Below are 26,335 nucleotides of genomic sequence, written 5' to 3' on the forward strand. Positions count from 1 at the left end.
TGGTTTCAAAGAACTTATTTCTGTCTGCCTTAATTTTGTTATTTACTTAGTAGTCATTCGGGAGCAGGTTGTTCCATTTCCATGTAGTTGTGAGGTTTTGAGTGAGTTTCTTAATCCTGAGTTCTAATTCAATTGCACTGTGGTCTAAGAGACTGTTTGTTATGATTTCCATTCTTTTGCATTTGCTGAGGAGTGTTTTACTTCCAATTATGTGGTCAATTTTAGAAAAAGTACAATGTGGTACTGAGAGGAATGTATATTCTGTTGATTTGGGTTAGAGAATTCTGTAGATGTCTATTAGGTCTGCTTGGTCCAGAGCTGAGTTCAAGTCCTGAATATTCTTGTTAATTTTCTGTCTTGATGATCTTTCTTATATTGACAGTGAGATGTTAAAGTTTTCCTCTATTTTTGTGTGGGAGTCTAAGTCTTTTTGTAGGTTTCTGAGAACTTTATGAATCTGGGTGCTCCTATCAGGTGCGTATATATTTATAAAAATAAGCTCTTCTTTTTGCATTGATCTTTTTACCTTTATGTGATGCCCTTTGTCTTTTTTGATTTTTGTTGGTTTGAAGTTTGTTTTATCAGAGACTGGAATTGCAATCCCTGCTTTTTTTTTTTCTTTCTTTCTATTTGCTTGGTAAATATTTCTCCATCCCTTTATTTTGAGCCTATGTGTATCTTTGCATGAGAGATGGGTCTCCTGAATACAGAACATCAATGGGTCTTGACTCTTTCTCAAGTTTCCAGTCTGTGTTTTTTAGTTGAGGCATTTAGCCCATTTACATTTAATGTTAACATTGTTATGTGTGAATTTGATCCTCTCATTATGGTGCTAGCTGGTTATTTTTCCTGTTAGTTGATGCAGTTTTTTCAAAGCATAGATGGTCTTTACAGTTTGGTATGTTTTTGCCATGGCTGGTACCAGTTTTTCTTTTCCATATTTATTGTTTCCATCAGGAGCTCTTGTGTGGCAGGCCTGGTGGTGACAAAATCTCTCAGCATTTGCTTGTCTGTAAAGGATTTTATTTCTCCTTCACTTATGAAGCTTAGTTTGGCTGGATATGATATTGTGATTTGAAAATTCTTTTCTTTAATAATGTTGAATATTGACCCCCACTCAACTTTGGCTTGTAGGGTTCCTGCAGAGAGATCTGCTGTTAGTCTGATGGGCTTCTCTTTGTGGGTTACCTGACCTTTCTCTCTAGCTGCCTTTAACATTTTTTCCTTCATTTCAACCTTGGTGAATCTGACAATTATGTGACTTGGTGTCGCTCTTCTCGAGGAGAATCTTTGTGGTGTTCTCTGTTTCCTGAATTTGGATGTTGGCCTGTCTTGCTAGGTTGGGAACATTCTCCTGGATAATAATCCTGAAGTGTGTTTTCCAACTTGGTTCCATTCTCCCCATCCTGTTCAGGTGTGCTAACCAAACATAGGTTTGGTCTTTTCACATAGTCCCACATTTGTTGGAGGCTTTGTTTGTTCCTTTTCATTATTTTTTCTCTAATGTTTTCTTCATACTTTATTTCATGACGTTGATCTTCAATCTTTGATATCCTTTCTTTTGCTTGATCGATTCAACTATTGATAATTGTGTATGCTTCGCAAAGTTCTTGTGCTTGTTTTTCAGCTCCATCAGGTCATTTATGTTCTTCTCTAAACTGGTTATTCTGGTTAGCAATTCATCTAACCTTTTTTCAAGGTTCTTAGCTTCCTTGCATTGGATTAGAACATGCTCCTTTAGCTTGGAGGAGTTGGTTATTATCCACCTTCTGAAGCCTACTTTTGTCAGTTTGTCAAACTAATTCTCCATCCAGTTTTGTTCCCTTGCTGGTGAGGAGTTGTGATCCTTTGGAGGCAAAGAGGCATTCTGGTTTTTGGAATTTTCAGCTTTTTGTGCTGGTTTTTCCTCATCTTTGTGGATTTATCTACCTTTGGTCTTTGATGCTGGTGGCCTTCAGATGGGGTGTTTGTGTGGACATCATTTTTGTTGATATTGATGCTATTCCTTTCTGTTTGTCAGTTTGCTTTCTAACAGTCAGGTCCCTCTGCTGCAGGTCTGCTGGACTTTGCTGGAGGTCCACTCCAGACTCTGTTCGCCTGGGTATCACCAGCAGAGACTGCAGAACAGGAAAGACTGCTACCTCTTCCTTCCTCTGGAAGCTTTGTCCCAGAGGGCACCCACCAGATGCCAGCTGGAACTCTCCTGTATGAGGTGTCTATTGATCCCTGCTTGGAAGTGTCTCCCAGTCAGGAGGCATGGGGGTCAGGCACCCACTTGAGAAGGCAGTTTGTCCCTTATCAGAGCTTGAATGCTCTGCTGGGAGATCTGCTGCTCTCCTCAGAACCAGTAGGCAGGAACGTTTAAGCCTGCCGAAGCTGTGCCCACAGCCACCCTTTCCCTCCGGTGCTCTGTGCCAGGGTGATGGGAGTTTTATCTATAAGCCCCTGACTGGGGCTGCTGCCTCTTTTTCAGAGATGCCCTGCCCAGAGAGGAGGCATCTAGAGAGGCAGTCTGGCTACACCGGCTTTGCTGAGCTGTGATGGGCTCCACCCAGTTAGAACTTCCCCATGGCTTTGTTTACACTGTGGGAGGAAAACTGCCTATTCAAGCTTCAGTAATGGTGGTTGCTCCTTCCCCCACCAAGCTCAAACATCCCAGGTTGACTTCAGACTGCCATGCTGATGGCAAGAAATTCAAGCCAGTGAATCTTAGCTTGCTGGGCTTCATGGGGGTGGGAACCCCTGAGCTAGACCACTTGACTCCCTGGTTTCAGCCCCCTTTCCAGGAGAGTGAGTGGTTTTGTCTTGCTGGTGTTCCATGTGCCACTGTGGTATAAAAATAAAACTACTGCAGCTAGCTCAGTGTCTGCCCACCAGATTTTGTGCTTGAAACCTGGGGTGCTGCTGGTGTAGGTACCCAAGGAAATCTCCTAGTCTGCGGGTTGTGAAGTTGTGGGAAAATCATAGTATCTGGGCCAGAATGCACGATTCCTCACAGCACACTTCCTCACAGCTTCCTTTGGCTAGGGGAGGGAGTTCCCTGACCCCTTGTGCTTCCTGGGTGAGGTAACACCTCACCCTCCTTCTACTCAACCTCTGTGGGCTGCACCCACTGTCTAAACAGTCCCCATGAGATGAGCTAGGTACCTCAGTTGGAAATGCAGAAATCACCTGCCTTTTGTGTTGATCTTGCTGGGACCTACAGACCGGAGCTGTTGCTATTCAGCCAGCTTGCCCAGGTCACAACTCTTTTTTTTTTTGGTTGGCATTTTTTTTTTTTGAGATGCCTGTGACTCAGGCTGGAGTGTAGTTGTGTTGTGTAATCATGGCTTACTGCGGCCTTAGCCTCCCGGGCTCAAGCAGTCCTCCCTCCTCAGCCTCCCAAGTAGCTGAGAATACTGGTATGCACCACCACACCTGGCAAATTTTTAAAATCTTTTGTAGAGATTAGGTCTCATTATGTTGCGTAGGCTGGTCTTGAGTTCCTGGGCTCAAGCAATCTGCCTACCTTGGCCTTTCAAAGTGCTGGATGTAGGCATGAACCACCACACCTGGACTTGATCTTTTCTAAGGTAAGCATTTTGTATTTTAGCTCCTCCTCTCAGCATTGCTTTTTCTGTGTCCTACAGTTTTGATGTGTTACATTTTGATTTTCATCCAGTTCAATAAAGTTTTTAATTTGCTGGAGACTTTTTCTTTCACCCATGGATTATTCAGAAGTGTCTACTTTGCAAGTGCTTGGAGGTTTTCTTATTATCTTTGTTATTGAATTCTAGTTTAATTTCATTGTAGCCAGAGGAAACAGTTTGCATGATTTTAATTTTTTAAAATTTCTTGAAATTTATTTTATAGTTCTATCTTGAAAAGAATGTGTGTCTTGCTGTTGTTGGAGAGAGTGTTTCATAAATGTTAAATTAGATACTGTTGGCTGATAGTTTTGTTGAATTCCTTTACTTTACCCTTGCTGATTTTCTGTCTAGTTCTGTCATTTTTTGAGAAAGTATTGAAGTCTCCAACTATAATTGTGAATTTATCTGTCCTTTCAGTTCTATCAGATTTTCTTCACATATTTCGCACCTCTGTTGTTTGGTGCATATACATTTATGATTGCTATACATTTAGGTCTTCTAGGTGGGGTGACATGGTTATCATTGTATAATGTCTATCTCTGCCTCTAGCAATTTTCTTTGCTTTAACATCTTAGTCATTAAGAAGCAGAAGTAAATATAATTTCAATTTTTCTGTGTGTTTCTCAGGGAACATAAGAGAGGTTTCAATTCATAACTGAACTGATCAAGTTCCTTTTGCCTTGAAGCTTCTATTTTTTTCTTTTTCTAGCTTTATTGAGACATAATTGACAAACAAAAATTGCATATATTTAAGATGTACAACTTGATGATTTGATATACATATATATGAAATTGTCACCACAATCAAGTGAATCATCATATTCATCATCTCCTATAGTTACCATTTTCTTTCTTTCTTTTTTTTTGTAATGAGAGCAGTTAAAATCTACCCTCTTAGCAAATCTCAAGTATACACTTGAGTACCGTTAACAACAGTCGTATTGTTTCACATTAGATCTCCAGATATTAAACATCTTACATAACTGAAACTGTGTACCCTTTGTGCAACATCTCCCCATTTCCCGCTTTCCCAAGCCTCTGGCAACCACCATTCTACTCTCTGCCTTTATGAGTTTGTCTATTTTAGATTCCTATATAAGTGGGATCATGCAATATTTGTCTTTCTGCATCTGCCTTTCTTCACTTAACATGGCATTCTTCAGGTTCATCCATGTTGTCACAAATGACAGGTTTTCCTTCTTTTTAAAGGCTGTATAATATTTTATCACACATACACACATGTGTACATGTATCAAATTTCTTTATCCATTTCTGTCAGTGGACATTTAGGCTGTTTCCATATCTTGGCTTTTGTGGGTAGTGCTGCAGTAAACATGGGAGTGCAGCTATCTCTTGGAGATAGTGATTTCAGTTCCTTTGGATATATACTGAAAAGTGGAATTGCTGAATCTGAATCATATGGTCATTTACTTTTTGTTTTTGAGGAACTTTCATGCTGTTTTCTGTAATGGCTGTGCCAATGTACATTCCCACCAGCAGGATACAAGGGTTTTCTTTTCTTCACATCATTGCCAACACTTATTATCCCTGGTCTTTTTTATAATAGCCATTCTGACAGGTGCAGGGCTATATCTAGTGGTTTTGATATGCATTTCCCTGATACTTAGTGAAGTTTTGCACCTTTTCATATATGTATTAGCCATTTGTATGCTTTTTTTTTTTTTGAGAAATCCTTTAAAATTTAGAGGTGGGGATTTCACTATGTTGCCCAGGTTGGACTTGAACTCTTGGGCTCAAGTGGTCCTCCCACCTCAGCTTCCCAAATGGCTGGGATTACAGGTGCAAATTATCCCACCCGGCTGCCGCTTTTTCTGGAGGGACTACCTTTTACAATTTCACCTTATGAAATGCCTTCTTGCATGCCTTCCTGCAATTTGCACAAATGTATGTCACTATAGGAGCCATGTAGCCCCCTACCGATAGGATTTGGCCCAGCTTTGTGTTCCCACAGGACAATCACCCAGGAAACAATAGTCCATCACAGCATGTTTCCCAAAGCCTGAGTTATTCAGTCTCAAACAGCAGTGCAGAGACATTTGGGGAGGGATGTATATGTATTAATCAACAGATCCTATTCCGCTGAGCTACAGTAGGTCCTGACCAATTCCCTTCCAATCTCTCCTTTGATTCAAGGTGAAGAACAAGTCTGAGTCCATTTCTTGAAATCATTAGGGTTTTGCTTCTATCTCTAGTAAAGAACTGTTTGTGCTGGAATACAAGTGGGGAGGCCTTCTCAAGAAGACACAATTATGCCTGGTGCAGTGGCTCGTGCTGGTAATCCCAGTACTTTGGGAGGCTGAGGCAGGAGCATTGTTTGAACTCAGGAGCTGGAGACAAGTCTAGGTAACAGAGGGAGACACTATCTCTACAAAAAATGAAAAAGATATTAGCAAAGTGTGATGGTGCTTGCTTGTAGTCCCAACTGCTTGGGAGGCTGAGATAGGAGAATTGCTTGAGCCTGAGTGGTTGAGGATGCAAGGCTGCAATGAGCTGTGATCATGCCAGTGCACTCTATCCAGGTCAGTAGAGGAAGACCCTGTCTCAAACAACAACAACAAAAGACACAATTATATGAAGACTGCAGTGAAACATTTCTGCTGAAATATAAACCCAGCAGTCATGTGCATGTTCAAAGGCAAACATGACTATTGTTTCCCTGTTTAACCACCTTTNGCAGGCCTGGTGGTGACAAAATCTCTCAGCATTTGCTTGTCTGTAAAGGATTTTATTTCTCCTTCACTTATGAAGCTTAGTTTGGCTGGATATGATATTGTGATTTGAAAATTCTTTTCTTTAATAATGTTGAATATTGACCCCCACTCAACTTTGGCTTGTAGGGTTCCTGCAGAGAGATCTGCTGTTAGTCTGATGGGCTTCTCTTTGTGGGTTACCTGACCTTTCTCTCTAGCTGCCTTTAACATTTTTTCCTTCATTTCAACCTTGGTGAATCTGACAATTATGTGACTTGGTGTCGCTCTTCTCGAGGAGAATCTTTGTGGTGTTCTCTGTTTCCTGAATTTGGATGTTGGCCTGTCTTGCTAGGTTGGGAACATTCTCCTGGATAATAATCCTGAAGTGTGTTTTCCAACTTGGTTCCATTCTCCCCATCCTGTTCAGGTGTGCTAACCAAACATAGGTTTGGTCTTTTCACATAGTCCCACATTTGTTGGAGGCTTTGTTTGTTCCTTTTCATTATTTTTTCTCTAATGTTTTCTTCATACTTTATTTCATGACGTTGATCTTCAATCTTTGATATCCTTTCTTTTGCTTGATCGATTCAACTATTGATAATTGTGTATGCTTCGCAAAGTTCTTGTGCTTGTTTTTCAGCTCCATCAGGTCATTTATGTTCTTCTCTAAACTGGTTATTCTGGTTAGCAATTCATCTAACCTTTTTTCAAGGTTCTTAGCTTCCTTGCATTGGATTAGAACATGCTCCTTTAGCTTGGAGGAGTTGGTTATTATCCACCTTCTGAAGCCTACTTTTGTCAGTTTGTCAAACTAATTCTCCATCCAGTTTTGTTCCCTTGCTGGTGAGGAGTTGTGATCCTTTGGAGGCAAAGAGGCATTCTGGTTTTTGGAATTTTCAGCTTTTTGTGCTGGTTTTTCCTCATCTTTGTGGATTTATCTACCTTTGGTCTTTGATGCTGGTGGCCTTCAGATGGGGTGTTTGTGTGGACATCATTTTTGTTGATATTGATGCTATTCCTTTCTGTTTGTCAGTTTGCTTTCTAACAGTCAGGTCCCTCTGCTGCAGGTCTGCTGGACTTTGCTGGAGGTCCACTCCAGACTCTGTTCGCCTGGGTATCACCAGCAGAGACTGCAGAACAGGAAAGACTGCTACCTCTTCCTTCCTCTGGAAGCTTTGTCCCAGAGGGCACCCACCAGATGCCAGCTGGAACTCTCCTGTATGAGGTGTCTATTGATCCCTGCTTGGAAGTGTCTCCCAGTCAGGAGGCATGGGGGTCAGGCACCCACTTGAGAAGGCAGTTTGTCCCTTATCAGAGCTTGAATGCTCTGCTGGGAGATCTGCTGCTCTCCTCAGAACCAGTAGGCAGGAACGTTTAAGCCTGCCGAAGCTGTGCCCACAGCCACCCTTTCCCTCCGGTGCTCTGTGCCAGGGTGATGGGAGTTTTATCTATAAGCCCCTGACTGGGGCTGCTGCCTCTTTTTCAGAGATGCCCTGCCCAGAGAGGAGGCATCTAGAGAGGCAGTCTGGCTACACCGGCTTTGCTGAGCTGTGATGGGCTCCACCCAGTTAGAACTTCCCCATGGCTTTGTTTACACTGTGGGAGGAAAACTGCCTATTCAAGCTTCAGTAATGGTGGTTGCTCCTTCCCCCACCAAGCTCAAACATCCCAGGTTGACTTCAGACTGCCATGCTGATGGCAAGAAATTCAAGCCAGTGAATCTTAGCTTGCTGGGCTTCATGGGGGTGGGAACCCCTGAGCTAGACCACTTGACTCCCTGGTTTCAGCCCCCTTTCCAGGAGAGTGAGTGGTTTTGTCTTGCTGGTGTTCCATGTGCCACTGTGGTATAAAAATAAAACTACTGCAGCTAGCTCAGTGTCTGCCCACCAGATTTTGTGCTTGAAACCTGGGGTGCTGCTGGTGTAGGTACCCAAGGAAATCTCCTAGTCTGCGGGTTGTGAAGTTGTGGGAAAATCATAGTATCTGGGCCAGAATGCACGATTCCTCACAGCACACTTCCTCACAGCTTCCTTTGGCTAGGGGAGGGAGTTCCCTGACCCCTTGTGCTTCCTGGGTGAGGTAACACCTCACCCTCCTTCTACTCAACCTCTGTGGGCTGCACCCACTGTCTAAACAGTCCCCATGAGATGAGCTAGGTACCTCAGTTGGAAATGCAGAAATCACCTGCCTTTTGTGTTGATCTTGCTGGGACCTACAGACCGGAGCTGTTGCTATTCAGCCAGCTTGCCCAGGTCACAACTCTTTTTTTTTTTGGTTGGCATTTTTTTTTTTTGAGATGCCTGTGACTCAGGCTGGAGTGTAGTTGTGTTGTGTAATCATGGCTTACTGCGGCCTTAGCCTCCCGGGCTCAAGCAGTCCTCCCTCCTCAGCCTCCCAAGTAGCTGAGAATACTGGTATGCACCACCACACCTGGCAAATTTTTAAAATCTTTTGTAGAGATTAGGTCTCATTATGTTGCGTAGGCTGGTCTTGAGTTCCTGGGCTCAAGCAATCTGCCTACCTTGGCCTTTCAAAGTGCTGGATGTAGGCATGAACCACCACACCTGGACTTGATCTTTTCTAAGGTAAGCATTTTGTATTTTAGCTCCTCCTCTCAGCATTGCTTTTTCTGTGTCCTACAGTTTTGATGTGTTACATTTTGATTTTCATCCAGTTCAATAAAGTTTTTAATTTGCTGGAGACTTTTTCTTTCACCCATGGATTATTCAGAAGTGTCTACTTTGCAAGTGCTTGGAGGTTTTCTTATTATCTTTGTTATTGAATTCTAGTTTAATTTCATTGTAGCCAGAGGAAACAGTTTGCATGATTTTAATTTTTTAAAATTTCTTGAAATTTATTTTATAGTTCTATCTTGAAAAGAATGTGTGTCTTGCTGTTGTTGGAGAGAGTGTTTCATAAATGTTAAATTAGATACTGTTGGCTGATAGTTTTGTTGAATTCCTTTACTTTACCCTTGCTGATTTTCTGTCTAGTTCTGTCATTTTTTGAGAAAGTATTGAAGTCTCCAACTATAATTGTGAATTTATCTGTCCTTTCAGTTCTATCAGATTTTCTTCACATATTTCGCACCTCTGTTGTTTGGTGCATATACATTTATGATTGCTATACATTTAGGTCTTCTAGGTGGGGTGACATGGTTATCATTGTATAATGTCTATCTCTGCCTCTAGCAATTTTCTTTGCTTTAACATCTTAGTCATTAAGAAGCAGAAGTAAATATAATTTCAATTTTTCTGTGTGTTTCTCAGGGAACATAAGAGAGGTTTCAATTCATAACTGAACTGATCAAGTTCCTTTTGCCTTGAAGCTTCTATTTTTTTCTTTTTCTAGCTTTATTGAGACATAATTGACAAACAAAAATTGCATATATTTAAGATGTACAACTTGATGATTTGATATACATATATATGAAATTGTCACCACAATCAAGTGAATCATCATATTCATCATCTCCTATAGTTACCATTTTCTTTCTTTCTTTTTTTTTGTAATGAGAGCAGTTAAAATCTACCCTCTTAGCAAATCTCAAGTATACACTTGAGTACCGTTAACAACAGTCGTATTGTTTCACATTAGATCTCCAGATATTAAACATCTTACATAACTGAAACTGTGTACCCTTTGTGCAACATCTCCCCATTTCCCGCTTTCCCAAGCCTCTGGCAACCACCATTCTACTCTCTGCCTTTATGAGTTTGTCTATTTTAGATTCCTATATAAGTGGGATCATGCAATATTTGTCTTTCTGCATCTGCCTTTCTTCACTTAACATGGCATTCTTCAGGTTCATCCATGTTGTCACAAATGACAGGTTTTCCTTCTTTTTAAAGGCTGTATAATATTTTATCACACATACACACATGTGTACATGTATCAAATTTCTTTATCCATTTCTGTCAGTGGACATTTAGGCTGTTTCCATATCTTGGCTTTTGTGGGTAGTGCTGCAGTAAACATGGGAGTGCAGCTATCTCTTGGAGATAGTGATTTCAGTTCCTTTGGATATATACTGAAAAGTGGAATTGCTGAATCTGAATCATATGGTCATTTACTTTTTGTTTTTGAGGAACTTTCATGCTGTTTTCTGTAATGGCTGTGCCAATGTACATTCCCACCAGCAGGATACAAGGGTTTTCTTTTCTTCACATCATTGCCAACACTTATTATCCCTGGTCTTTTTTATAATAGCCATTCTGACAGGTGCAGGGCTATATCTAGTGGTTTTGATATGCATTTCCCTGATACTTAGTGAAGTTTTGCACCTTTTCATATATGTATTAGCCATTTGTATGCTTTTTTTTTTTTTGAGAAATCCTTTAAAATTTAGAGGTGGGGATTTCACTATGTTGCCCAGGTTGGACTTGAACTCTTGGGCTCAAGTGGTCCTCCCACCTCAGCTTCCCAAATGGCTGGGATTACAGGTGCAAATTATCCCACCCGGCTGCCGCTTTTTCTGGAGGGACTACCTTTTACAATTTCACCTTATGAAATGCCTTCTTGCATGCCTTCCTGCAATTTGCACAAATGTATGTCACTATAGGAGCCATGTAGCCCCCTACCGATAGGATTTGGCCCAGCTTTGTGTTCCCACAGGACAATCACCCAGGAAACAATAGTCCATCACAGCATGTTTCCCAAAGCCTGAGTTATTCAGTCTCAAACAGCAGTGCAGAGACATTTGGGGAGGGATGTATATGTATTAATCAACAGATCCTATTCCGCTGAGCTACAGTAGGTCCTGACCAATTCCCTTCCAATCTCTCCTTTGATTCAAGGTGAAGAACAAGTCTGAGTCCATTTCTTGAAATCATTAGGGTTTTGCTTCTATCTCTAGTAAAGAACTGTTTGTGCTGGAATACAAGTGGGGAGGCCTTCTCAAGAAGACACAATTATGCCTGGTGCAGTGGCTCGTGCTGGTAATCCCAGTACTTTGGGAGGCTGAGGCAGGAGCATTGTTTGAACTCAGGAGCTGGAGACAAGTCTAGGTAACAGAGGGAGACACTATCTCTACAAAAAATGAAAAAGATATTAGCAAAGTGTGATGGTGCTTGCTTGTAGTCCCAACTGCTTGGGAGGCTGAGATAGGAGAATTGCTTGAGCCTGAGTGGTTGAGGATGCAAGGCTGCAATGAGCTGTGATCATGCCAGTGCACTCTATCCAGGTCAGTAGAGGAAGACCCTGTCTCAAACAACAACAACAAAAGACACAATTATATGAAGACTGCATTTCTCTCATACAAATATGCAAAACTGCAGTGAAACATTTCTGCTGAAATATAAACCCAGCAGTCATGTGCATGTTCAAAGGCAAACATGACTATTGTTTCCCTGTTTAACCACCTTTTACATCGAGATGAAGATAATTTTTATTTCCATCACCAGAACAAATAGAATGTCTGCTCCAAAAAGAAATGCAGTCTTCCTTCCTTTAACATGCAGGATACTGTGGAGCTTTGGAATTGCTTTCCAGCTTCTAATCAGCAAGATATCAATTTGTGCTAGGATATGCTGTTACAATAATTTGAATTTGTTAAACTTCCTTAGATTCTAATTTCTAGGAATGCAAGGATTAAGCATTCTCTCTGTTTTGCTGTGTGAATGCTACAAATGAGGATTAGTGACATTAAAAAATCTGTGCCATCTGATGATGCCTCTTTTGAGAGAGAAGACATGCTTCATACCATGCTATTCCCTTAAGTGCAGTTCAGTTCTTGGCCCAGATGGAAAATTCTGCTGGTTCCCTTTCCATGCAATCAAAGAATGTGACCGTTTCTGCCCTCTTGTTCTTGAATGTTGTCTGAAGCCTGGGGTGATGTAGCTGAGGAATGAAATCTACTGGCAGAGCTGTGTGGGAAAACTTGCCCAGTGAGCCTTCTTGTCTTGTTTCCTGATCAGGAACTTTGTGGCTCATTGGCAGAAATCACTGATTTGAGTTGCAGGATGCCTGTGTGTCAGGGTTTGTTGTCACTCACCAGGGGAAGGGAAATAAATGCTCTGCTTATCCCCTACTCTGCCCCCCAGGATGAGGAATTCTCTGACCTCTGACCTTTGGGGGTTGCCTGGTAAGACCCGTGCTTACTCAGACATGAGACTTTGGAATGGGGCCTCCGGCTGGCGGAAATTCCTCCTGTCACTATCAGTGCTTTGTGCTGCAGCCTCATAAATAGGAGTGGTTTTTTTCCCCTCCCTCCCTTTTTGTCTTTCTGCTTACTTTTCAGTTCATCAGATTTATTTTGTGAGTTCCCATCATGACGAGTTGGAGATGGGAGGGAGAGAATTGAAGAAGCTGTATTTTAAGAAGCAGCATTGTTTTCTTCTTTCTGCTGAGACTTGAATCAGCAGACTCTCCTATAGTCTAGGGATTGTACAGGAGAAGGAATGGAGAATGATCCTCTGCTCTTACCAGGTAGAGAGGCCAGAGGCTCTATTAGTGACTTAAGTTTCTACACAAATGCAGCCCAGAGATGTTACTCCCTTCTGGTGTGTATCTCTTCTGCAGACTTTACTTTGAACCTCATCTCTGTTTTCATTACATAAACTGAAGATTAGGTGCCCAGAACCTCCCTCCAGATATTCATGGATTAGTATTTCTGTTCTTTTTGTCTCAACATGAATCACAGGTCTAGGGAGCTTAAATATTAAAGAGATCTAACTCCTTTTGAAAATGTCCCCTTTGAAAAATGGGAAAACGAGAGACCTGGGTTTTACATTCTGTAACTGAAAATTGTTTTACTTGGTCATTGGAGGTGATCTTTGAGTATGACTAACTGATTTATTTTTAATCACACAACCAATGTGGAGGCTTGAGATATTTTTCATACGGGGCAATTTTACTGAATTTGGGAGTCAGAGGAGCTGAGCTCAAATCCTAGCTCTACTATGCACTGTGTGACCTTAGACAAGACTTTGCCTCTTTAGGTCTGTTACTTTGGGTGAACCGGATCCTTGGAGCCCAGGGATCAGCAGGATGGGTGTCACCTGAGGGCTTGTTAGAAATGCACATTCTCAGATCCTACCCCAATCTGCTGAATCAGACCTAAAATTTAACAGGATTTTCAGGTGATTTGTATGTGCATTAAAATTTGTGAAGCATTGACCCTTGAAACACAGACACTAATTCTATTTGAGTTCACCCTTTTATGTCTTGCATCCTTGTGGCAAATTGTTTGCCTGAAAGCCTAATGATGCTTAAAACAGTAGCAGGGAATGATGCTGCTCTAATCAGTGTTGATGGGTGAAGGGGTGGAAGAGGAATCTTAGATAATGTGCTTCAGAAAAAGACTGAGAAGATACATGGGAACTTGGAAGCCAAAATAAGATAGATCATTTGGCCAAAGGTACCCATTCATTGTCATCCTTTTCTGCTCCCCTGTTCTCTGCTGTGTTGCATTATGTTCAAATCTCTGTCTTTGGCATGGAGAGCTCTTACCAGAACAGCTGCTGGTTCTTCTCATGTTAATTCTTATCTGCCTGATGAGCATGCCAAGCAATAATCTCTTGTTTTGGTGTTTTCATCCAAGCTGTTAAAAAAAGACAGGCTTTCTGGGCTACAGAAGGGCTGGGACAGACAATGACAGCTAGGATTGTTGATGGTTTCATTACTATCTCAAGGGGATGGGCCTTGTTGATTCTAAGTTGAAGTTGAGTGAGGAGACCTTGATGTTATAAATGTTCTCTTAAGCGATTGTAAGTGGGGAGTTTTCCTAGGTGGTGATTCAAATCTGTGTATAACAGGGCAACAGCAAAACAAGAATTAGGCTCCCTGATCGGCTCCAGGAGGACAGTACCCATGCAGACAGGGCTGCTGACAGCAGTGCACCCTGGGGACGGCAAGGATAGGGGCAGGAGGCATGGCCTGTCCTCCTGAGGGGCTGTGGCCACTTTGCCTCTATTAAATTCTATATCCCTGACTAAATGAATGGGGATTTAGAAAAGGTATGCATGTGTTTCTTTTTGTGTGTCTCCACAAACTGTTAACACTGCAGCCATCCTGTCTGTTTGCCTTTTTATTGATGATACCTGTTATTTGCTTTTAAGGCCTTTCAAATAACCAAATACGGAGAATCTTCCTCTCAACAAACACATACAAATGACCTTCTTAGCTTTTTTCCCAATGGTGTATGTTGTTGGATTTCCTTACTTCTCTCCTTGAGAGATTTCAGACATTTGTTTAAACAGAGTGAATTTCATACACTAGTGCTTCCTACCAGACCGTTTCTCTAACTTGCAGACTGCACATTTCCATGTAGACATTCCTTCATAGTTCTACCATTAAATTGGCTGGCAGGACAATAAGCTATTTTCAGAAACAGATTTCTCAGATTATGAATTTCATACTAAACGGCCCCATTTGGTGTCACTGATTCTTCCTCCCTTCTTTACCCATCCTCCATCCACTCACCCCCTGCACCCTGTTAACGGCAGATTTTTCTCTAGATTGTTTTTTCCTGTTTGATTTCTGCTTTGGCTGTAAGAAATGAGTCACTTAATTTTAAAATGCACAACTTTCAGTCTCTTAATGGGTCATCAGGTATTACTATCTTTCTTCCAAGTTGCCTTTCTTTCTTCTAGAAAACCTTTTTTAAGAACTTTTAAAAAAATTTACAACTGATGCTTCCTCTTTCTGATCCTTCAGTATTCTCAGCTGATCTCTAAGGACTTATTTCTCTGTTAATGAGTTTTCTGGGAATTTTCTTTGGCTTTTCTTTCTCTTCCTCGGTCTTCCTCTGTTTTAGCTATTTTTACGATTTGGTTTTGTTGTTGTTAGCACATTTACAGAAGCAACACAAGAGTATAAGCTGTTAGCTAATATAAAGCTTAGGGATAGTCAGTGGTCTCTCATCTTTTCCAACCTCTACAGAGCTCTATAAGGAAAGAATATGGGGAATGTGCCACTCATGGCAGAACTTCCGGACAAATGAGAGTTGATTGCAGTTAGATAAGTAGGCTGTGGTGTGTGTGTGTGCTTGCACGTGCATGTGTGCACATGTATCAGGAGTAGCTAATGCAGAATAAGTCTACAGAAAGGGGTTTTACCTGAACCTATCATGCAAAATAAATGAATGAAATCAGCTAGCGTTACTGAAAAAGATGTACAAGCATCTTTGCATCTTTTTTCATCATTTACTTGAAATTGCATTGCAGCAGAAGGCACCTCTGAACTTGGAGGTTGGATGTTGTGGGGGACTGGGCAGCAATCCAGTTTCCCTTCTGAGCAGATACTCTTTTCTATGTGGAAGGCTGTGATATCAGTTGCTTTGGCAATGACCAGAGAAGGAGGATTTAAGATGTGTTGGTGAGTGCTTTACATCCCCCCTCTGGAAAGGATTCTCCCTTTTACTAGTAAATCCTTTTAATTCAATTAGTTAATTTAACTGTTTCAATAAAAAGATTCAAATTTGACAAATAGGCTCATCTTTCCTTTTATTTCTAGCTTAGTCCACTGTGATTTAGGCTTATGACTTCAGAAGAGTATTTTGTCATTCACAAGCATGAATGGAATTGCGAGATCTGAAGTTTATGTTTGAATGCTCTCATCTAGCCAGAAGCTCTAAGAGAAGTTTCTTAACACTCAAGGTTCCAGCTTCTTTTTCTGGGAAATGAAGGCTGATTAATTTCTAAGATCTTATAGAACTCAGGAATTCTGACCAAAGCATATCACCTCATGGGCTGATGTGTGCAAAAATAGGTATGTTGTTGTTTGTTTTATTGGTGGCTGGGTAGAAACCTCTCTTTGACCTTCAAATCTGAAAAACTAAGTCAGAAATTGTGAAAGTGAGAACTAATGTCCTAGCCAGGTCATCCAGGGTAGATATTGACACTGTAACATTTTTTGTGCTGTGGACATGGATGGTGGCAGGGTGGTGCTGGCATCAGAACTGTTTGTGTGAGGAAAAGGCTGCAGTGATGAAAGAGGCTGATGGTGTCAGGAGCCTGTTGGGTTTTCCACGCAGGCAGATTTCAGTCATTTGCTCTGTAACTTTGGGCACATTATCTCTGAGATTGTAAAAGGGGCTGACAGTACCTATTTCGGATGGGAGGATATGTGTGTAGTACTTAGCATAGTACCGTACCAAGAATGGGAACAAGAAGGCCTCCCAGAAGTCGCTGTGGGCAGCTTCCCCTGAGGTCTGATTAATCCTCTAGCCTCGAGAAACTTTCTGCTGAGTCGTTGTGTCTGAAACCCAGAGGCATGTGAGAGCGTACCGCATCCTGGGTCAGGAAGTCCCCTTTCACATGCTGTAACCGACATGCAGGTGACGAACAATTAGGTGCTCAGGTATGTGTGGGTCACAGTCTGGTGGTGAGATCTGCTTGGTACAGACGATTTGGTAAGAACAGATCATCTATTGAGAGTGAAATCTCCATGAGAGGAGTCTAGGTTTTCCCTGCTTCGTTTTATATTACATTTAGCAGGTAATACAGTCACATGCTACAAAACTTAAAAGATAAAAAGGGTTTACACTATAAAATACATCTCCCACCTGCCTCTGCTACTACTATAGTGTGTGTGTATATAGTATAGTATATATATGTATATGTATATATACATACACACACGTGCTATATATGTGTATATAATACATATATAATATGCTATGCAATACATTTATAATGCTATATCTGTGTGTGTGTGTGTGTGTGTGTGTGTGTGTGTGTGTGTGTATACATAAATGCATGCATAATATATACACCTTAAAGCTACTTAGATGATTCTGGTACGGCCAGGTTTGTAAGCTAATAATCTGCATTCTAGATTCACATTTTCTCTTTTGCTTCTCCAAGCCCTACCCTCCCAGTTCTGTTTTTCAGTACTAACATTTGCAATCACCCTAGGTGATAGACACTGAAAATACTTCTGCTGAGAATAGAAGCCTGCTTGCATTTTCCCTAGAATGTTATTGGGGCAACTGATTCAGAATACATCTCAACAGTCTTGACAACCTCAAGTAACCTGTGTAAAAGGCAGGACTCTCTAAAGTCCAGTTTTTGCAATGAATACCAATGAGGGAAACACAAATTTGACTTCTCAGGGTTCTTGTCTTCAGCATTTCACATTCACTTTCATAGAGGCTTCTGAAATCCCTCCATCTTTCACCACACTACGTTACTTGTCTATCCTCTGCCTTCATGTTGACTTCCTGTTGGGTGGCAACTGGCACTTCGGGTTCTGCATTCTGGTTGAGGTGAGCCACTCCAAGATGGCTGGTGGTGGTCTGGGCAACTCCAGGTACTCAGGCATTTCCTTGCTTCACTTTTTTTTGGAGATGGAGTCTCCCTCTGTCGCTCAGGCTGGAGTGCAATGGCATGATCTTGGCTCATTGCAACCTCTGCCTCCCAGGTTCAAGCGATTCTCCTGCCTCAGCCTCCTGAGTAGCTGAAACTACAGGCATGTGCCACTACGCCCAGCTACTTTTTGTATTTTTAGTAGAGATGGGGTTTCACCACGTTGGCCAGGATGGCCTCAAACTCCTGACCTCAAGTGATCCACTCATCTCGGCCTCTCAAAATGCTAGGATTATAGGCATGAGCCACTGTGCCCAGCTGTTGCTTCACTGTTTATAGAAGGAAGAGGGTATCCTTGGAAGCACAATTTCTCCCTCTGACAGATCTTTAGTAAATACAGTTTTCTAGCTCATTAAGCTTACAGGTGCTGTGCCTACCCATTCAAGGTGGCCTGTTTTCTGATAACAGCTTCACCTGAGCCTCTCCAAGTCTGCCTCTGCCTAACTTACTGCTACTTTTATTTTCCTCGGCAGGTGAGTCATCCTGTACTTGATCATTTGGGTATAATCATTCTGCATTTGATCCAGTCCTTGAAACTTCCTAATTTTTTAACACTGTCCTGTGGGCAGTGAACATGTGGTCTGGCCAGGCTTGCATGAAGGTGCTGCCCTTGAGTCTGGACATAGGTAGAAAACACTGTTGGATGGATATGTGGAGATCCACATATCTCTGAGATAGATCTACACATCTCTAAGATAGCACCTTTAAGAAAGCTTCCACTTAAGGTTTTCCTTCTCTCAGGGCCTTTGTGTTGAATTAGAGATTCACTCTCAGCTCTTCTTACAGGCCAACTTGGGAGTTCTACTGTAGGACAGAACCCCTACAAAGTTGTTTGTTTTTCCTTTCTGGAACTTGATCAGAGGCAGCTAGTGTCTTGCCTGGATAAGTAGCAGATGGGAAGAGAAGAAAGAAAGGAGGTATTGGTAGCCAAGAGAAGCTCCTCTTGTTCATCTGGTACATCAGAAGAAAGAAGCAATATTGCTATAGCTTGGTGAATCCCAAGAACATGGCCTTTGGTCGTCAAATGGGCTAACTGGTCTGCAGTTTTATCTTTTTAGGACTCATTGCTTCATGGCTGTATTGAAAAGCCTTCCAGTCTCAGGGGACCAACATTTCTTTAATCAGAACAAAGCTTCAGGAATTTTTAACAAGTATTTATTGGGTACCCATTGCATGTTCTACATGTTGTTTACTACTGTTGAGGACACAAAGAAATATAAGATGTAGCTGTCCCCACCCCCATCACAATCTCTAGCTTTGCCTTTGAAGCCTTCCAATGATATACTGTTGAATTTTGTGTTGCCTGTATTGCTCTTCTCAGAGGATGGAGGAGAACATGAGCTCTGGGGCAGCAATCAGAGCCGTCTTTCTAGAAGATGGGCATTTGAGCTTGACATAGAAATATGAGTAAAATGGAAGTTTCAAAACTCAATTCTATTACTGGCTTTGGGGGCTATTACAGCATTTCAAATGTTTGGTTTTATTTTGAGGACGGAGGAATAGAGGGAAGGAGTGAATCACTGTGAAAGCCTAATGGTGGCTGTTTAGAGACAGAGGAATTCAGTTAATCAAACATATGAGATATCTAGTAAGTATTGGAAATAGTACATGACACTGAGAATAAAAATGAATTAGAAACTTTTATGCACTATGGGAATTTAAATTGGGTCAACAACTTGGGAATGTGTTTGGCATTGTCAGCTACATTTGAACGTACCCTGTGATGCAAAATTGCACACATACGTGGAACAAAATACATGTAAAGCAATGTTGATAGCAGGATTAATAATAATTACCACTGCTGGAAAAATCAAGCATCATCACTAAGATGATACATACATTTTCATATATTCACACAATGGAATACTCCACAGCACTGAAAATGAGTGAGTTACGGCAACATGCAAAAACATGGATGAATCTCACTAACATAATATTAAGCAAAGAAATCCAGACATAAGAGTTCATATTGAATGATTGAATGTATATAAAATTTAAAATGGCAGTGATAAGGTAATGGTGTTATAAATTCTTCCCAGCACCGTCCCTACTCTAGTATAAACACTGTTCTGACTTTCTAACACCAAAGATTGGATTTACCTATTTTTAAATTTCGTTTAACTGTAATCATAGAGTATGTATTGTTCTGTATCTGGATTTTTTTTTCTTTTGCTTAACTTTAGTCTGTGATTACATGTGCAGGATGGAAGGATGTTTAATTTACTTAAATTATGTTTAAAATTATTTCAAAATTTTTACTGAACGAAACCAGACTTAAGGAGTACCCTCTTATATGTGATTTTAAAATATTTTTTGTTTTGTTTTGAGACAATTTCAGACATACTGAAAAGTTTGCAAATTCAGAGCAATAACTTAATTTTTGTTTATAAAACAATTTGGGAGTAAGTTGCCTACCCTGTGCCCCCATCTTCTCTGAATAATTAAGCATGTATTTCATGCAAACAAGGACAATCTGCAAAACAACAGGCCAGCATCAAAATCAGAACATTAGTATTGGGTCATCCAACCCGACTACCATCTAACCCGCATACTTCGTTCAAGTTTTGCTGTTTTAATAATGTTATTTGTAGCAAAAGTGATCCAGATTTATATGTTGTATTTAATTATGTCTCCAGTTTCTTCATTCTAGAATAATTCTTCAACCTTTCTTTAGCTCTTATGATTTTGACACTTTTGAAGATTATAGACCAGTTATTTTGTAGAATGTCCCTCAATTTGGGTTTGTCTGATGTTAGCTTATGATTGGATTCAGATTATGCACAGGATATATCCTGTGTTTGGATATTTATCTCCTCAAAATCTCATGTTGAAATTTGATCCCCAGTGTTGGAGGCTGGCCTGGAGTAAGGCGTTTGGGTCATTGGAGTGGATCCTTAATGTGTGGGGAGCTGCCATTTTCGTGTGAGTGAGTGAGTGAGTTTTCACTCCCAGGAGTGAGTACCTGTGGGACCTCATTGTTGAAAAGAGCCTGACACCTCCTCTGCTCCCTCTTTTGCTTTCGTTCTCTCTCTCTTGCTTCCTCTCCCACCGTGTGATACCAGCCCCACTTGGCTTTCCACCATGAGTGGAAGCTTCCTGAGGCCCTCATCAGAAGTAGGTGTTACCACCATGCTTCTTAAGAATTATGAGCCACATAAACCCATTTTCTTTATACATTACCAAGCCTCAGGTATTCCTTTCTAGCAACACAGCCTAAGACAGCACCTTTGGCAGAAATAGCCAGAAGTGACCCTGTGTTTTCTCATTGCGTCCTATCAAGTCACATACTTTTGGTTCGTCTCATTTCTGACACTCATTTTGATGACTTGATTAAGGTATGTTTTCTAGGCTTCTCTACTGTAAAGTTAGTCTTCTTTCTCTTTCTAATAAGTATTTGAGGGAAGATATTTAAAACTAGGTGAGCACTCTGTTCCTCATCAGACTTGCAATTTATTTCTTCATGTATTTATATTGGTATGGACTTGTGCTCATGTCCATACTAATGTAACATGATTATTTAATATATGTTAGTATTATTATATATGTTATTATTAATACATAATATCAGTATTTGTCATGATGCCCAGTTATCTCAGTTTGGCCAGTGGGAGCCCCTTCGATCTGGCTTCTGTGTCTTTTGCCTCGTCCTGCGTTCTTTGAGCATACTCTTGCTTTCTGGGACAATAAGATGTTCTAGGGTCATTTTGTACTGTCCCAGCCTATAGTTATTTATTTAGGGAACCTTTTTCTCCCCTTCTCTGAAGAGTGACATTTTGAAGCAAAGATCTGGTCACAACATGTGCTCACTGCTATCAGATGCTGCTGTTCCAAGCCCTCTCAATGGACAGAGGTAGGGAATATGTGTGTATACGTGCATATGTGCATGTAAGCCTCAATCCCCACTTGCATCTACAGTTATTAGTATGTCTATATACTAATATACATGTATGGAAAATTATGGGTTTACACTAATGCTGTAGTTCTTCCTTATCTATGGTTTTATTTTCTGTTTTCAGTTTACCCATGGCCAACTGTGGTCTGAAATTTTTGAGTAAAAAATTTCAGAAATACATAACTCATAAGTTTTAAATTGTGTGCCAGTCTGAGTAGTGTGAGATCTTGCACCATCCTGCTCATACCTTTGTCCAGTATCCACACTGCCTAGGCCATTTGCCTGCTCATCACTTCCTGGTTATCGGATCCAAAACCATAGCGCATATAGGATTTGGTATTATCCATGGTCTCAGGCATCCACTGGAGGTCTTGGAACATGTTCTCTGTGGATAAGAGATGACTACTGTACCTTCACTTCCAGATCAATATCATAGTATTCATTCTGGCTTTCTTCCTTTTTACATTTCTGAAATATCTTCTCTGAGAATGATGTAACTAGCTCCCATGCTCCTTAGTGTTTGATCAGTGTCCCTGTTTATGATCAATATCCCATCTCCATTATTGCTACCACTTCCTGCTCTCTTCTCACCAAAATTCAGCTCCCACATTCTGTGCTGCCTACTCCCTGCCCCACCCCGCTTGCCTCATATGGATGCCCTTCTCACCCTGCTTGGGCTCTGACCTCCATGCCAAGCCACAGGGCTTTGATTCTCCAGCCAGCCTGCCTCCTTCTGGGCTGTCCACATTAGTTTACTCAGGCTTAGAAATTCAGCACTGTACCTCTTCCTCATTGACGCGGACACCTTTCTCACCTTGCTGAGTCCTGGGATCTGTTACCCTGAACCATGTGTCATGCCTATGCAGATGTCTTCACTCTGCTCAGGCTATGGTCTTCTGCTCTGGTCCACCTGAGCTCTTCTCTCATTCCAACCCTACACAGATGCCTACTTTTATCTGCTGCCCTGCTTAAGGGCTTTAGAAAGAATTGTTCAGAAGAAAGGTAGGGGAGAGAAGGGCACCATATTTGTCTGGGAGATCATCAAGGGGCCCTTCCCATTCATGCTGTCGGGACTTAGCACTGTCAGCATTGCTTACTTCTTCCTTTCACATAACCTTCACAACAAATCTGTAAAGTTGACCCTATGCCGGCTTAGCTACAGATTCCCAGCTCTACCTTAGTGTTTCTTGGAGCTCACCAAGTCTGGCTCTGTCTTTTATAGTTGTTCTAGCCTTAGCTTCCTGAATGTGTGTTTGCACCCCACTGTTATCCTGGCTCTTGGTATGGTGCCCACTGTCCTGGTGTCCTGGGGTCTTCTGTCCTTATATGGGTCACCTACAGGGTGTCTGCACTGTTAGAAACCTTAGATGGAGAGGCTGCCCTAGTGCCTGGCACCATGCCTGCCTCCCACTTTCCTGTGTTTTTACAGCTGCCCCTCATGTTTCCTCAATAATTCTTTATGCAGTACTCAGGATACTAAGTAAACTTTGTGCTAATTTCAGCATGAAAAGCTCTGTTTAAAAGTTGCAGTGTGGACAACTCCTGTTTTAAATTATTTTTGCTCTGAAAGCTTTTATGCTATGGGGACTTGGACTTTTGTGAACCATCCCTTGAGGAAAGCTGCAACCTTGAGGATTTACTTGGAGCCATCCTCAAAGCAAAGTCTATTTTTTCATGATTCAGTAGAATAATTTGTAATAGATCCCTAAGTAAAGCACCTTTTAAAGTTACGTAAAAGTTAGAGAGGAAGAATGAGGACCACAACAGAGATGAAAGAGTGAAGAGAGAAAAGGCATGAAGAGAGCATGTTTCACTTTTTTGCATAGGATTACCAATTATTTTCCTTCTCTTATGAGTTACAGATTAATGTTTCCAATGACTCATTGGGCCTTTATACCTAGATGTCCTAACAAAGTAAAGTTTTGTTCTGGAGATCAAGAAGGCATTGCTGAGAGATGGTTAAGGAGACAAAACTGAGGCTTCACCCAATTGCCTGAGTGGTGTTAATGGCATTTACCTGGGTGTCCAGGTGTTCAGGAAGATCATGAAGTCAAAAAGGGGATGATATAAGAGGAAAATGAAGATGTGTCAGGGTGTGGAATATCATGATTGTGTAAGAGTGAGATGTAGAACCTATTGACCCATGTGGCCCTGGCTGAAAGATCTTTTTAAAAATTATGCTTGGCCGGGCGCGGTCGCTCACGCCTGTAATCCCAGCACCTTGGGAGGCCGAGGCGGGTGGATGACGAGGTCAAGAGATCGAGACCATCCTGGTCAACATGGTGAAACCCCGTCTCTACTAAAAATACAAAAAATTAGCTGGGCATGGTGGTGCGTGCCTGTAATCCCAGCTACTCAGGAGGCTGAGGCAGGGGAATTGCCTGAACCCAGGAGGCGGAGGTTGCGGTGAGCCGAGATCGCACCATTGCACTCCAGCCTGTGTAACGAGCGAAACTTCGTCTCAAAAAACAAACAAACAAATAAAAAAATAAAAATTATACTTTAAGTTTTGGTATACATGTGCAGAATGTGCAGGTTTGTTACATAGGTATACACGTGCCATGGTGGTTTGCTGCACCCATCAACCTGTCATCTACATTAGGTATTTCTCTTAATGCGGTCCCTCCCCAGCTGAAAGATTTTGATGAAGAGAGAAGCATGAGTCTGTATGTAAAAGTGCTTCTCTCCCAGAATACCCTACCCTACTCTAGACCACTTAGTAGTATCTAGGATTGAGCTCAAATCCTCCTTTTTGCTTTGCATTGTCAGGAATTCTAATGTAGCAGTCTCATTGATGTGGAGAGAGCAGAAACCATAATGCACTTACGTGCAAGACTGAATAGCAGGAAATTAACCCATTTATGCCAGAGGTTGCAAGCGTGTGTGTGTGTGTGTGTGTGTGTGTGTGTGTGTGTGTGTCTGTGAAAAATCAGACCTTGGTGATGACCTTGAGCAGTAGGATATAAATAACTCCTACAATCTTAGCATTCCAATAATGGAACACTAGGCATAAATGGGTTATGCTCCAAATGTAGGCTACCTTATTTGAAAGAAAGAAAGGAAAATGCAGGTCCATGAATGAGGAGAACAAAAAGTGTGAGTTGACTTTTTCCTCTGGAAGTTGAGAGAGACGAGCAAAGCCACAGGGGAGCCAGAGGTTAACCAGAGACAGGATGGTTTATGAAATGAAGTCCCAGGGGAAGTAAGAGGTCCAAAGCCCAGAGCACAGTGAGGAGACTTTGCCCTGCATGGGAGTCGAGGCCCTTCATGCGACAACAACCAGGATAAGAATGAAGGAGGTAGCTGCAGACAACTGTGAGGTTGTGGGGCAGGAGGTGGAGGGAGCTTGCAGCAGGGCCTGGAGCCAGCAAACGCAAGCCAGTACTGACAAAGGCTGTGGCTATCAGGGCCTGATTGAACAGTCTGTGGGTCAGGGAGAGAATCCAGCCAGGAGACTGTGTGGCCATGAGTGCCACATAGACTGGGGGGACATGAAAGAGCTAAAGGTTCAGTTCAGCAGGCCTGGAGCTCAGTTCAGCAGGCCTGGAACTGAGCTGCACTAAACCAAAGGCACCTGAGGTTGATTTGGTTTAGCAGTGCACTAAACTGAGGCTGATGTTTACTTAGTACTACATCTGAGGCTGATGTGACTTAGTACTACGTACATCTGAGGCTGATTTGGTTTAGCACTGCACTAAACTAAGGCTGATGTGTACTTAGTACTACATCTGAGGCCGATGTGACTTAGTACTACATCTGAGGCTGCCTTTGGTTTAGCACTGCACTAAACCAAATGTATCAGAGGCTGATTCATGGCTGAATCAGTGACTCTGAGAGCTGCATCTGCAGGTGGAGGATTCCTCCTGTCCATGCTGGGTGGCCCTGGGGATCCAGGGTCTCATATGCCAGAAGGCTAGGGCTGCAGTAAGGCTGCTGCATTCCTGGGGCCCTGGCATATAGCTGAATACTGTTAGTACAACTTCCCATGGCTGCTACTAGCTTCAACACCTGTGTGTGCCAGGCACTGTCAGAGGTGCTTACTTCTTCATTTCACATAACATTCATAACCAATCTGTGAGGTGATACTAGTATCACCTCTACTTCTCAGAAGAGGGACAGGCCACAGGGAACTTGGGTAAGTTGCTCAAGATTGCACAACTGTGGCCAAGCTGTGATTTCACGCAGGCTGCTAGGTCCTTGATCCTGAGGTCTTCACCAACATGCCACAGTCAATTAAAGGGTGGGATAGAGAAACTGAGGCAAGGAGATAGAGTTAGGAAACCTTCCCTAAACAGAGGTAGTAAGGCAAGCACTTGAATACATACAGTGAGAACCTAGAGCTCAAGCACTGTAATATCTTTATCTAAGTTCTTACAAAGAGGAAAATGAAGATATAAAAGAATAAAAAAGGCTGTGCTGATATTTCAAGTCCTGGCCTTAGATCACCCTGCTTTTGTAAAGCTTTAGAGAAAAGCATGCAAGCAAACTTGCCTCTGGGCAGTTATTCCTTCATAGAGGTTTGGTGTCTTTCTGCAAATGGAAATCCCTTAGGCTTTGTCAAGGAAAGTCAATGAATAGGAAATTAGTGAGTTTGCTTAGAAAAATTTATCTTTTCATCAAAATACATTCAGAGAAATAGCTTTGACTTATTTATTGCCAAACCGTCTTCTTTTTATAGCGTCTTTTTCTCCCTAGCTGGTCACTGGATTCAACCCTACTAAAACACAGAACTTTCTCCTTCCCATTTCATGAAGTTACCAAGCAAAATACTGTATTTTCTATAGTGAATAAAAGTGA

The sequence above is a fragment of the Cebus imitator genome, unplaced genomic scaffold (genome assembly GCF_001604975.1).
Source record: "Cebus imitator isolate Cc_AM_T3 unplaced genomic scaffold, Cebus_imitator-1.0 Scaffold205, whole genome shotgun sequence".
NCBI classification, from domain to species: domain Eukaryota; kingdom Metazoa; phylum Chordata; class Mammalia; order Primates; family Cebidae; genus Cebus; species Cebus imitator.